This window comes from Papio anubis, chromosome 3, assembly GCF_008728515.1.
Source record: "Papio anubis isolate 15944 chromosome 3, Panubis1.0, whole genome shotgun sequence".
Classification (NCBI taxonomy): Eukaryota; Metazoa; Chordata; class Mammalia; order Primates; family Cercopithecidae; genus Papio; species Papio anubis.
The window spans coordinates 35,419,258-35,434,650 of NC_044978.1; the positions used below are offsets into that span (position 1 = coordinate 35,419,258).

At 38.8% G+C, this 15,393-nt stretch overlaps 1 long non-coding RNA gene across 1 annotated transcript in view; it reads right to left on the minus strand.

Moving 5' to 3' along the window:
- LOC103884715 overlaps positions 1–15,393 on the minus strand; it is a 120,643-nt gene that overhangs the window by 54,365 nt on the left and 50,885 nt on the right. Inside the window, exon 2 of the long non-coding RNA XR_002522265.2 lies at positions 4,740–4,902. This is a non-coding gene — a long non-coding RNA (uncharacterized LOC103884715). The remainder of the gene's footprint in view (positions 1–4,739; positions 4,903–15,393) is intronic.

Below are 15,393 nucleotides of genomic sequence, written 5' to 3' on the forward strand. Positions count from 1 at the left end.
CCCACCCCCATCCCAACCCCATAAAAGGCAAATGGTTGATGTTAGATTGTTTCCTGAGGTTCCATAGACTGAGCGTTAAGACGAGGACCCAAGGCCTAAGAGTTGTGAAAAGAAGTGTTGAAAGGAGACTGAGACCAATAAGAAAGCAAGAGACTTGGGCACAAAGAAGAAGGCCTGCTTACCCGTGAGCAAACCAGGAGTTATATAGTTAGGACTCCTCAATATCTGAGCACTCTTTCTTCCCTAAAGTTTTAGCAAATGATGGTCACAACCCATAGCTAGGAAACTACACAAGAACCACCTACTGGAGACTCAGCAAGAGCTTCCTCCCTGGTGTCTGCATCAAGACTCGAGCCCTAGTCTCACTGACAGCCACACCTCTCCCTGACTCCCTGCGACAAACAAGAAGGTGGAAGAGCTCAAGGTGCGAGAGCTCTCAAGGGAAACCAAAGTATTCCCCATAAGGTCTCCAGGGGATCTAAACTCCTCTCTTGGCACCACTTCCCAAAACTCCCCACTTCAGAGGTCAGCACTCCCAGGAGTGGGAAAGAGAGGCCCTTTTCAGGACTGAGCCCCACGTCAGGAGATCCAGGACTCCACCTGCAGGCTTAATGTCTGTAAGACGGTCACACTCCCAGGGTCTTCCCTCCCCTCAGATGCTTTCATTTGCTCACAAATAAAGCAACAAGTGAAGGATCAATGCTACTCTCAAATAAAGGAGGAAAATGTGTTTTTCAAATGGAGTTTGATGGTTGGCTTGATTTGAGAAAAACTGTTCCTGATTAGTTTATCTTGAAATTCTTAAATTTAAATTGAGCATTAATGGATTGGGGGTAGAGGACAGCTTTATTTACATTTATGCTATAACCAATTTACTCTACTACATTAAAAATTAATATGTTTTAACAAAAAACGTTTCAAAACGTATACCAACATCTTTCCCTTGAGATAAATGCCCTTGTGTACATGAGTGTATCAAGCTAGCCCTATTTGGGTCAGTGTTTGGATATGAGTATTATCAGAGAGTTATTTGAGCTTTGTCTTCAAATATTTTAAAGCATCCATACTCTGCCTTTAACCAAATACACATGAACAAAGCCATGATGATGAAACAGGATTTATAGAATTTTAAAGGAGAAGAGGAAATCTATAAGGATTATTTAAAAACTGATTAAGTAGAGAAATAACAATTTTAAAAACTGATGAAGTTGAGAACAGTTATATAATTTCTAATTATGGAATTACATATACATAAAATCCTGAGAATAACTTTTGACTTCTACAGAAAAGTTATCGTCTTTCAATACTGCTTTTACTTTTCTGTTCCCAGGTTAGCAAGACTGGAGCCTCCTAGTTTACCTCCCTTTGATTTTTCTGAGTTATGTGACAATCTCCAAACTTGCTTCTATCTCTCCTGCTTCACCACATTTCCATTCTAATACACTGTACTAACCAAAACATTCCTCAATAATAAGTATATCACAACTTAAATAGCTGGGGTAGTAGTGGGAAGAGAACTCACAAATGAATGCTATACTAGTAGGTGTTGTTACAAAATGGAAATTAGATTTCTTCCCCTAATTTCTCAATAAAACTTATTTAATATGCTATTTGTTGTGTGTTCGTTCATATTTCTGCAAATTACAATAAATATTTTATCTGGGAGATGGAAAAATTCAACGCGCTCATTGATAAGACTACCCTCTCCTCATATATCTGTATATCTTTTTCCTTATTGCCACACTTACATAACTATTCATTACTCTAGCACACATTGTTTCCTATTTGCAATTACACATATACTTACTTAGAGCATTCCTGGATTTGTAATCCAACGGGCACATAGAGCAATGTAGGGGAAAGATTGGGGGAAAAAAATGAACAGAGCTTCAGGCACCTGTTAAACCTAATCGCGTGCATGCATTATAGTCCCAGAAACAGGAGAATCAAGAAAAAATGGGGAGAAAACTATTTGAAAACGTGACAGCCAAACATTTTCCAAATTTGATGAAAGACATAAATTTACAGATCCAAGGTGCTCCATGAATACCAAGAAGGATAACCATATGAGACACATCAGAGTCAGACTCGGAAGTTAGGAGTCAGAGTCAGAAGCCAAATGTAAATAGTAAAGCTGGAAAACAGCAAGAGAAAAATGGGGCATTATATATAGGAGGACAGTGCTTCAATTATGAGTCAACTCCTCACTATGAAATTATGAAGGCCAGAAGAGAGTGGAGCAACATTTTTAAGTGATTCAGAAATCCATACCCCACAAAATATCCTTCAATAATAAGACAAAGTAAAGACATTTTAAGTTAAAAAAAAAAAAAAAGATAATTTTTCATTAGAAAATTGGCAGAGAAAATTAGACTCCATACTACAAGGAATCTAAAGAAATTCTTCAGGCTGAATGGAAATGATACAAAATGGAAATTAAATACTCAAGGAGGAATAAAAAGCAATGAAAATTATAATGGAAAATATTAAATCAAAACATTGTAATAGACACCCATTTCAGGCTATGATTGATAAGCTTGTATCAAGCTAACCTTCCCCCATTAAAAAATAAAACAAACAAACTTAAGAAAAGAAACATAGAAGGGTAAGCCAGACATTTGGTGCACATATGCCCTCAAGGCATTTGTTCATTCAGAAGTAATGGCTAAAATACTAAGAAGTTGAACAGGATTTTCAGAACTTTCACAGGGCTGGGGCCAAAAATAGAGTTCAAGATTGCATTAAGTTGAATAGTGTTCCCCCTAAAAAAAAGTTAATGGTGGCGGGTGCCTGTAATCCCAGTAACTCGGGAGCCTGAGGCATGAGAATCGTTTGAATCTGGGAGATGAAGGCTGGAGTGAGCTGAGATGGCACCACTGCACTCCAGCCTAGGCAACAGAGTGAGGCTCTGTCTCAAAAAAAATAAAATAAAATAAAATAATTCATGTCTACCTAGAACCTCAGAATGTTAACTTTTTGAAAATAGGGTCTTTACAGTTGTAATTATTAGGTTGATGCAAAAGATAATTTGTAGTTTTTGCCATTACTTATAAGGTGGGGCCCTGGTGGGAGGTGTTTAGGTCACGGGGGCAGATCCCTCATGAATGACTTGGTGCTGTCCTTGTGATAGTGATAGTGAGTGAGTTCTCATGAGATCCGGTTGTTTAAAAGATCTTTAAAAACTAAGATGAGGGCATTGTAGAGTAGGGTGTGCCCTAAATTCAATATGATTGGTATCCTTGTAAGAGAAGAGACATGAAGACAGACACTCAGGGCAGAAGGTCATGTAACAATGGAAGCAGAGACTACAGTGATGCAGCTCCAAGCCAAGGAATGCCAAGGATTTCTGCAACCACCAGAGATTAGAAAGAGGCAAAGAATTCTTCCCTGGAACCTTCAGAGGGAGCATGACCATGCCAACACTTCGATTTTGGACTTCTAGCCTCTAGAACTATGACAGAATAAATTTCTGTTGCTCTAAGCCACCTTCATGGTAAATATTTTATGGCAGCTAATATAGTTTGGATGTTTGTCCTCTCCAAATCTCATGTTGAAATGTAATCCCTAATGTTGGAGGTGGGATCTAGTGGGAGGTGTTCAGGTCATGCAGACCCCTCATGCATGGCTTGGTGCTGCCCTTGTGATAATGAATGAGTGAGTTCTCATGAGAGCTGGCAGTTTAAAAGTGTGTGGCACCTCCCCTTCTCTTTTGCTCCTGCTTTTGTCACATGATATGCCTGCTCCTCCTTTACCTTCTGCCATGATTGTAAGCTTCCTGGGGCCCTCACCAGAAGCAGATGCTGGAGCCATGCTTGTACAGACTGCTAAAACATCAGCCAGTTAAATTTCTTTTCCTTATAAATTACCCAGCCTCAGGTATTTCGTTATAGCAATGCAAGAATAGCCTAACACAGAAGCCCTAGGAAACTACTACAAAGGTCAACCAAAGAAGAAGAATCTAAGAATCAGGGTGAATCATAAGTAGACCAGTCATCGCAAAGAATAAAACCTAGTTTCAAAGCAGCTCAATCCTGAATTGAATTAAGGTGAATTCTCTGTAACCTAAATGCCTGTCAAAAGCAAAAATAAACTCTCTTAGAAAAAACATAACATTATCTATCTATCCAAATTACCTCTATAATTTCTATACACATTGCCTATAACTCAATCTAAAATAATCAAACATTGCCACAAACAAGGTCTCAGGGCACAGCTTTGTTCAAGAGAGTTTCTACCACTGGCCCTGGGCTTCTGAACTCCCCACATTGTTCTTGCTTGTCACACCATTTTGGAAGTCATATTTTGCAATTGCTGTCTAAGAATTGCCACCTGTGGCAATTAAGTCTTGCCCTGTTACCCATGCTAGGGTGCAGTGGCACAATCTCAGCTCACTGCAACCTCCACCTCCCGGGATCAAGCGATTCTCCCACCTCAGCCTCCTGAGTAGTTGTGACTACAGGCATGTGCCACTCCATCCAGCTAATTTTTGTATTTTTAGTGGAGACTGGGTTTCACCACATTAACCAGGCTAGCCTTGAACTCCTGACCTCAGGTGATCCCAAAGTGCTGGGATTACAGGCGTGAGCCACCGCACCCAGCCTCTGCCTCCTTCAGCAAAACAACTTGCTCTGCTCTATCTTGTCCCTTTCAGAGTGGAGACCTCTTGTTCAAAAGGAATATTCACTGGACAGCTCTGAGAACTTCAAGCCCTTACTGCCCCTTGAAACCTCTGGTCTTACCTGAAGAAACAACATGGGCTTCCTGTTCAGCTCTGCTTTTGGCAGCACTTAAAAGAAATCTGGGATTTTCTTGGGTTTCTTTTTTCTCTTACTTTTGATTAAATGTATTTTGAGGTTTATTTTCTTGTAGTTGTTTTTAGTTCTCCTATTGTTTGAGTATTTTCTAGGAAAAAAAAAAAAAGAGAAAATTTAGAACTAGACTTTTCAAATGCTCTTGGAACTCTCCAAAACACAAAATTGTATATTCAATATGATCTCTGCTAATACAAACATTATCTATTGAAAAATGAAAACAAAAAGAGACACAATAGAATGCTAAGAAATGATGATTGGCCGGTGATGCAATTGCAGTTTATTTCTTATTCTCTGATATTTTATGTCTCTCCTATCTTCCATAATATATACATTATTTTATATTCATAAAAATAAAGTGGTAATTATATTAAAGTATTATTTATAAATAAAAGTAAAATTTTAAAAATAAAAATGTAAGAATAAGAAGGCATATTCTCAGTGCTGTAGAGGCCATAAAAGACGTATAAAAGAGTCCCTGTCATGAAGGATCACAGACTTTGCTAAAGTTAAGAAAAGGCAAGTAAACAATCATTTTAATATAAAGTAAGTTTGAAAGTGCCTTAAATCTCAAATAATGGGCCATGGGATTTTAGAGTAGAAGCTGGCACATTAATTTAGAATGATGAGGAAGAATTTCCACTGGGAGGGTCCACATAGGTTTTGACTCAAAAACATAGTGAGATGGAAGAGGGATGGGGAGAAAAACTCAGGTGATCAATCTAGCATAGCCCAAGATGTGGCAAGAAGAAAGCCCAGAATGTGCTTGGTGACTGGTGATTGTCCAGTTTGACTTGAGAGAGAGACCATCATAGGGAGATGAGGCTAGAAAGACAGACCTTGTGGCTTCCTTGAGTGCCAGGTTGAGACATCTGTACCTAAGTCAAGGAATGGGAACTCCTTGGTGGCTTTTTGAGCAGAAATGAACACTAAAAGGGGCTATACTCAGGGAAGACTAATCTAGCTGTCATGAATAGTAAGACTGTTAAGGACATTACAGCAATGAACAGACAAGAGGTAAGAATGGTGTCAGTGAACATGAAAGAGGGGACTATTCACTCACAAAATAGATCTTTACTATCTGTTTTGTCCCAGGTCCTGTGCTAAGTGCTAAGTCTACAGTGGTGAATGAAACGAATATAATCTCTGCTTGCTACCTAGTGGGAAAGAGACAAATAATTGCAAAATATCATTTTGGAAATAAAAACAACCAGCTGCTGTGTTACCACATAAAAAAGCTGCAGAAGGGGAGTGATCAGAGAAAGGCATCCCTGAAGAGATGATACAAGAGCTGTAAAGATGAGGAGTTGGCTCTATAAAGACTGGGAGAAGAGGGTTCCTGGAAGAGCAGCCAGCACAGAAAAACTCTCAAGAAGGAAAGAGCTTAGTTCATTTGAGAAGCTAAAAGGAGGGCTATGAGGCTGAGCTATATTTACTGATGGGGTGAGGATGACGTTGGACAGTAAGGAGGTACCTGGTCCTACAGGACTTTGTAGGACAAACTAAGGATAATGAGAATGGTGCGCTAAGAAAGCATCCAGCCTGAACAGATGGCAGGACTACAAGAAGCTCAAAGGAGCAAAGGAATGATTAGAAAACACTGGTGTCATTTTGAGCTCTCCAGGAAGCAGACACACCATCATGGAATCAGAAATGCAAGAGATCTGTTGCAGAGAAATCCCATGAAAAGGAAAGCAGAGATGAAGCAAGAGTAGTCAGGGAAATCCTTCAGACCATGACACAGATCTGACATCTGTGAAAGGAGACGTGGAAATGAAGAAGGATTGGAAAGGAAGAGCCTGAGGCGGCAGTGCATCTCTGAGAGTCTCAGGCCAGTGCAGGAAGGCAGAGCAAAGAAGCCTGTGAAGGAGTCCCATGTCAGGCAGCAATGATCGGTTTGCATGCTCCTCCCGAGCTCAGCCACTGGCTGGAGACGGCCCACGCAGAGCAGAGCTTCGGCATGAACACTGCCATGGATCCTGAAGGTACAGCAAATGCAGGCTGCCAGCTCACTACACTCCTTGCCACAAGTTCTCACTTAAAGGGACATCTGAGCAGGGCACCTCCCAGGCTCTCGCATTTGGTAAATCTAAATGATCTCTTTGGGGAAGTTATAAAACTAAGTTCAACTAAAATTTCAAATAATAGTTAACAGAGAATACAGGAAGAAGGAGTTTGGGTTAAAGCATTTTATGATTTGACCTTCTTTCAGAAAAGGATAGAGACATGGATTAATGTTAGGTCACATGAAACATGCATATTAAAATTTTAAGGGTAACCTTTAAAAAGAATATAAAGTGTATGTATAACTTTTCAAATCAGTAAAAAAACCCGAGGAACAGAGAAAACTTGATCACCATAATCAAAGGTAGGAAAATGGGGAAAGAATTAAGGAAAGCAACGTGAATAGAAAGCAATGCATAGCTCAGAGAAGCTACATGGAGGAAATAAAGTGGAAAAAGTACAGGCACGATTATTTCCTGGTCTTTCATAGTAAGGCAAGCAATATCTTCTAAAACTGATAATTCATCTAGAAGGAGTTTAAGTATTTTATAAAGATAAGCAATAGAACAAATATAAATAGCACAAAACAAAAAATGTGGAGGGTAAAAGTTGGGTAGTATAAGCAAGTTAATTATTCTTCTTTCATTGCAAGGAATGAATAGATGCTATCTAAGGTCAACAAGTTAATTAGCAGAGGTAAGAATATATTACTCAGAGTACTGGGGGTAAAGCATAAGAATTAAAAATACAAATGGTTAAAAGTAATTGAGTTTAAAGACCTACTGAGGATGGAGAAGTGAAGGTAAACATTCACAGTTATTTTTTGTACTTCTGCGTTTTAAAATTTTCTGCCAGTGGATTATGGGAGCAAAGAAAGAAGAGTGTTCATAGATGGCTCCATGCTGATAGGCCAAAGAATGGGTAGTACCTTTCGAAAAAACAGAAAAGCCAGAAGGAGCAGGTAGGATATAGAAGAAGATGTATTTCTATCTCACTTGCTAAACCACTGTGCTCAGATTTCTGTTTATAAATCCATTCAGCAAAGAGCTCTTTAACTCATCGAATGCAGAGGCACAGGTTCACAGGCAGGCTAAGAGAGATGGAAACTACAGAAAATGGATTTGATTTTTATGATAAATAAATATTGTCTTGACAAAATATTTGATAAAAGGTTCTGGATTCCGAGCCCTCATTCGGGCAGGATCATTCCCTCACAGGGCCTGTGGTTACCCTTTTTGCTCTGAGACTCAAAAAAATTTCAGAAGGAAAAGATTGAGAAACCTGCTTTGAATTACAGCACAGCTAGGCAATATTTTTCTTAGCCAGTGGGTTTTTCTCTTTATTGCACTTTGGAACACATTGGAAGAGGACATTGGAACGTTGGAAGGGAAGGAGGTCTCTCAAGTTCCCAGCTCTAAGTTTAATAACTTGAATATATTCTGGTTAAGTCATCTTCAATAACTTGTATCCATTTTGATTGTGATTTTTATTTTCTGTAAAGCTATTTTCCAAATTTTAAACTTCTCATAATAGCATGATCCTCAGAACAATGGATTTTGTTATTGTCAGCAAGCCTTCGTCACCTCCAGGTTCCAACATCACTAAGTTGGAACCACAGATAAAAAATTATTCCATGGAACACTGAAATCTTGGGAAGGCTGTGATCTCTTTCTTCGGTGATTGTAGAAGGCATTTATTTAGAAGTCCTAGGTAAGTTCTGGGCCCTCAATTAATAAATAAATGGATGAATAGGTAAAAAAGAATGAATGAACATGGAAAACCACCCATCATGTACAAATGCTCAATGATGTGCATGAATAATGGATGTGCTGGCAGCTCATGCACCGCATGTTAGACCGAGTGCTATGGCATGAGCTCCATGACAGCAGAAACCTCTCCTATTTATCTCTGTGTCCCCAGAGCCTAAAACACTGTAGCTCAATCAACTAAAAAGCAAAATGAAAATGTGACTGTCAGTGGATATTTTAGGGGGCAAATGTTATGAAACAAAAATGAAACAAAACAAAAATTCCACCCTAACTCACAAAATGCTATTTCCCCCTCTATCTGGAAAGCTCAGGATAGATCTTTAACAAAAATCAAAACTTTTAAAAACTGGTTTTAAAAACCTTAAGAGGAAGGTCTCTGAACAGAAAGCAGTAACTGATTTCTTTTTTTTTTTTTTTCTAGCTTTATTGAGGTACAATTACACATAAAAATTGTGTATGTTTACAGTGTATAAATATATATATATATATATACACACACACACACACTGTGAAATGAGCACCTCAATCAAGTTCAGTGACATATCCATCACCTCGCATAGCTATTTTCTTTTTTGTTGTGGTGAACATTAAAGATCTATTCTTTTAGCAAATTGCAAATATACAACACAGTATTGTTAACTATAGTTGCCATGCTGAACATTAGGTCTCTGGAACTTATTCATCCTGAATAACTATGACTTTGCCCAACATTTCCCATTTTCCTCACCCTAAACCCACCAACCACCATTTTACTTTCTATTTCTTTGAGTCTCGCTTTTCTAGATTTTACATATACGTGAGATCACACGGCATTTCTTGTTCTGTACCCAGCTTATTTCACTTAACATAGTGTCCTCTGAGTTCATACATGTTGTCACAAATGACAGGATTTCCTTCTTTTTATGGCTGAATAATATTCTGTTGTGTATATATGCCACATTTTCTTTATCCATTCTACCTTCAAAGGACACAGGTTGATTCCATATTTTGGCTGTTGTCAATAATTCTGCAATGAACATGGGAGTGGATATACCTCCTTGAGATATTGCTTTTATTTCTATTAAATATATACCCACTCTGTGATTTATAGTAACCAGTTTACCTCCAGTTCACACCACACTTCACCAAGGAAACCTCCTTGACTATCGCATCCCGACTGCTCTAAGAAGCAGCATGATAAGACCCTGGAACAAATTGCCCAAAGCATCTTAGGTATTTTCTATCTGCTTTTGGCAATTTCTATGAAAATTCGTTCTGGAAGATGCCAAATTTTAACTTCTGTGCAATTCTCATAATTCTGTTTTCACTGTTCACTTTATAACAAAACAAGCCAAGGTGACCACACCACTCCAAAGGAAGAAGGGTAAAGTTAAAACCCCTTCCCAATAGGGACTTGGATTAAACTTAAAACCTGGACTTTGAGAATGTTCAACTCAGGGAAATCTGACAGTATATGTATCTCTCTGCTGGATTCCACATGTCAACATATACATTTTCCATACAACTATGAGGATATTCTGCCACAATATGCTTAATATCTAATACTGCTTTTATTGCTCAAGAAAACCAGAAGATGTTTATCCTCATGTGATAATGGCTTTGGGACACCGGGGGCATTGGTGATGACCTCCAAATGAAACACACCCAACGCTCCACTGCCACCCTTCCCCAGCCCAGCCCTGATGTTTCCCAGAGCATCTTCTGGTTACGCCAACTGACAGCAACTTCAGACTCGCAGACAGAAACTTAATCGCTGTTGCAGTTAGACTTTATCATCCCATTGTTTCTTCCTGTGTAATACAGATAATCATCCACATGAAAACATGGGCTATGCAGAGCAAATACTACCAGATGGTCCATCAAAACCTACACTCATCAACTCCAAGAAATATAGATCAGCCTGTATTTCATCAATCTAACCTCGCAGACCCAGCCAGTGGCTATATATCTGGATTTCTTCATCAATTCACATTGCTTTTTTATTGCTGGCTTGGGCAGTTTTTCCACTGGGTATTTGTATTTATATATATTTTTTAATTTGATGAAATTTCTTTGCATTAAGTCTGATTTTGCATTTCATCGTCTAATTCTAAGGTATCTTGCTTCATGAACTTGAACATGCTGCTTTTTAAGGGATTAAAAAAATAACATTATCTACTATTTCCAGGGACTTTATAAATATTAACTTGTTTATAACTTTTAAAAGCCTACATGATATTGTTGTCTCTATTACATAAATGAAGGGAATGAAAATAATAGAAGTTAAATAACTTGCTCACCACTGGTAAGTACTGATACAGGAATGTGAATAGAGATCTATCTGGCACCAAAGCCAATGGTCTTTCCACTCTACCACACTGCCCCATCACAGATCTGGTTACATTGGGAGAATAGGAAACATAACAAGCCTACAAAGTACTAAGTCTTATCATTAAAGTAGAATCCCACATAATACTTATAACAGGAATAATCAGGGTTCTCCTTATATTTTCTCCTAAATGTGCACAAACACAACTGTCTCAATGTCTTCAGGATTAAACGAGAGTCTACATGATTTAGTAAACTATTATTAGATATTATTAGATTATGTAGAGAGACACTATTGTATATGTTCATTGGAACTGGGGTTAAAAGACCTTTGTAAAAACCCAGCTTCTCCATTTGATATCTGTGTGACTTTGCACATGTTACTGATTATTTAGAGTTCTCTTATTTGTAAAATTGTGTTTGACAGAGAAGGACAATGCTTTCCAGATATACCACTCCACCTCCCTGCAGTCAGGGTGAGACCATGTGACTAACTCAAGCTGGTGAAATGTGAAAGGACACAACTTGAATCTCTCCAGGTCAAGGCAGGTGCAAACCAGTGTATCTCCTCTAGCCCCCTCTCAGCTGAAGCAACCTCAGAGGCCACATGTGTCAGATGTTCAATTTGGTATAGCTGCAAGATTGAGGCAGTTCGTCCAATTACCATCACACTTTTCCTGAGGGAGAAAGAAATCTCTGTTGTGTTAAACCACTGACATTTCAGGGTTTCTCTGCTACGACAGCCACAGTTAATTAACCCAACTAGCGCATAGGGATAATAGCTTCTGTCATACTACTTTAGATTATTGTAAGACTAAAACAAGATTATTAAAACAAATATTTGTTAACTTTATCTTTACACAGATTTATGTAAGCCTTTATATAAATCTTTACATAGGCCTATGATTGTTATTATTCACATTTTAAAAATCTGACTTTATTACTGTGAGTTTTTTATGGTGTAATGATAATGTAAAAATTGTTTTAATTATCTTAACAATTATTTGTAAAAGAAAGTATGCTTCTGACCTGCTTAATATGTTCTTTTAAGCAAAATAAATGTTTTCTTTACCTTGTGGACACTATTTTCTTGTCGAGCAAGCTTCCACAGAAGATAGTATAAACACAAACTTTAGCTCAATTCTTATTGAACTACTACAAATACGCATGATCTTCCTTCTTAATTAATGAGGCCTCAATGGAGTTTACTTCCTAGGAAATTGCTCTCTTTTTCCTGATCATGTAGACAGCAGAAGAGGGGACATCTGGCATGCCCATTGGTTTTCACGAGATTAATACCCACAGGATAAAAGCCTTTCATGCATGTTAACATGGTACAGGACCTGGCCTTCAATCCCACTAACTATTGGCCTTGTTTGAAACAATGCCAATTCATTCACTAGGTATCAGTAAAACAAGCCACGGCAAATGATTGATGTCATGTTCCCTTTCTCTCTGCCCTTATGTATTTTTACTTGAATTTACTATTGAGAATAGAACTAAAGTCAGAGACCAAGGTACGACAATGACCTAAATTCACACACAAAAAGATGCTACTTAGAGCTACAGAAAGGACTTGTCTGGAGTTTGGGGAGGAGGTTGCCGCATTGAGAAAGAAGATAAACACAAAGAGAGTGAAGATAAAATATACAAAAATACGTAGCAAATATTCCCTGTGAGACTGGGTGTGGTGGCTCATGCCTGTAATCCCAGTACTTTGGAGAGCCAAGGCAGACAGATTGCTTGAGCTCAGGAGTTTGAGACCAGCCTGGGCAACATATCAAAATCCTGTCTCTACAAAAAATACCAAAAAATTAGCTTCTCTTGAGAGGCTGAGGTGGGAAGATGGCTTGAACCCAGGAGGTCAAGGCTGCAGTGAGCCGTGATCATGCCACTGCACTCCAGCATGGGTGACAAAGTGAGACACTGTCTCAAAAAACAAACAAACAAAAAAAATACACACACACACACACACACACACGTATTTATTTCCTGTGAAACTTCTCCTCTTAAAGGCTTCCTTGTTTCATTTTGAAGAGGCAGGAGGATTCCAATATGAGACAACAGGCCCACCTGTCAGACATGAAATTTGCTTCTTTCTCGTGTTTCAGTTATTGGTTCATATAATTGAGCAAGTAAGGGAGACGGCACACATATGACACTAAGTTGTTATTAAACACACACAAAGTACCAGAAAACAGACTAGATGCTTGCTTTCAATGACTCAGTTTTAAAACTATCAACAGCCACATTAAATCACAATAAAAGGCGGCAGAACCAGTGGGAACTGAAGAGAAAAGAGCCAAGGAGAAGGGGGAAGACAGGGCAGGGAAGAGAAGGGGAAGGACAGCAGGGCAGAGAAGGGGCAGAATCTGCCGCAGCATAGGCTGGGCTCTGCCAGCACCGAGGCTGAACCTCATTCACAGCAGAGTTAATAGGAAGGTAGGAAGGTAAAAGCTTCTCTGAAAAACCATGTTTTCTCTCAACAAGAATATCTGAATTAGGAATAAAAACATTCTCTGCTTCCTAGAATATTTTGCAATTACAAAAAAAAGAAAAAAGAAAAAGAAGAAGCTTCTATAAGCCTGCCAGAAATCTAGCTGACAAAAGTTCAAGGGTTTTTTTTTTCTGAATTATTGTGCATACACAGTTTTTTTTTTTTTTTTTTTTTGGAAAAATAAAGCAACCCATTAAAATTAAAAGGGTTTTAAAATGTTGGCAGAAGAAACATTTCATTGTCGCAACAAAGAGAACGCTGTTGAGAAATGCTTTACAAAGTGGGAGCTAAGGCAGTTAAAAATTGATTTTCAAAGTGGTTTGGATTTGGTCTATGTCACAAGCTGGCCCTGACATCCCACTTCCTGCTTTCCAGTGTTCAGGCCTGGCCAGAGAAGCCAGGTCTCCTAGGGTGCGTGTGGTGCAGAGGTTGAAAGCTCAGGTTCTCCGGACCATTAGCCTAGCAAGGAGCCTAGGAGCAGACAGCACCCACAGGAGAGGCTCATTCAGGGCTCATGTCTGATCCTGAACTGATAACCTTTGTCTTGTGCCCAGCGCTGACCCCTCACATCCAGAAGCAGCTGGGGCTCCCTTCAGTAGCTCCTGCATAATACCACTGGACAAATTCCAGCAGAAAACTCAGACACAGGAAAAGGATAGAGCAGCTTAACCTGGATTTTAAAACTCTCGTTTTAGGAGTGGCTACGTGTTCTACTAGCTAACAAAGTGGGAAGCTTCCATTGCAGAGCCCTCTTAGGCCACCTAATCCCTGAGGAATTTGTCTAGTTTTTCCTCTACCTCCTTCAGATCCCTGTGCAATAGCCCAGCTTTGAATCTGAAATGAAGCCCACAAGCCCTCGCCCATCTTTGTATGAGAAGGTGATTGCTTAGTACACACAAAACCGCTACATCTGGCCACCTGCTCAGCCCTGTCCTGCCCTGAAACACATCCAAGCCTAAACAGTGGACAGTGACACGTGATACCATTGATTGACTGGCCTCTAATCACCTGCTGTCTTATTTCAGCCCAGTTATGGCCACATTCACAGCCATAAAGCAGCGATGGCAAATAGGTTTCCTCTTGTGGGACAATTCTAGTTGTTAGCCTCTTACATCTAAAATTCTGTGTTGAAAAGTGTTTTGAGGACATATCTGCATTCATGGAAAAGCATAACAAATAGGGGGAAATATATCACTTCACTTGAAAACTAGGGATTGCAATTGTGTGAAGAAACATCAAACTAAAAGGGAGAATCAGCAAACCAGCTGCAGGTAAAATGAAGGAAAGGCAAGGAGGAGACGGCTGGTGGGGGCTGTCACTTGGTACAGCTTTTCAGGAGGGAAATTTGACAACACACATGAAAAGACTTAATAATGTTCTCTAACAAAATTGTTTTACCTTTACGAGCTTATTCTAAAGAAATCAGTATGAATGCACTCAAAAGTTTGTCTACAAATATGTTCATCAGAGCATTGTTTATCACAGCTGAAAATTAGAATCTACCTAAATGTTTAAAAAGAGAGTATTGACTAAATTATGGAACATACATACAATAAAATACTATGCAATCTTTGAAACTATACTATGGAGAACTACTTAAAAGATATGGAAAATATTCACAACATATTTTCATGAAAAAGCATTCAAAAATAGTAAGCACAGTGTGATTCAAATTTATTTTGAAATATAAAGCTATATATGTATATATGCTCCAAAATGCTAGCTGTGAATAGCCTAAATTTTCTACAATGATTAAGGGTTACTTTTGTGATAAGAAAGTAAATCTTACTTGTTTTAAAGACAATAATAGACAACCTATAGAAGTCCTGCATACGATCATCCCACTTTATTGCCCCAAACTGTAACTTAGGTGGCTGTAAAGTGGAAAATGTATACAAACTAAATAGAAAAATAGGTAAGTTATTTAACGTATGCTACTAAAAATACAAAACTTAGCCGGGCGTGGTGTTGGGCACCTGTAATCCCAACTACTCGAGAGGCTGAG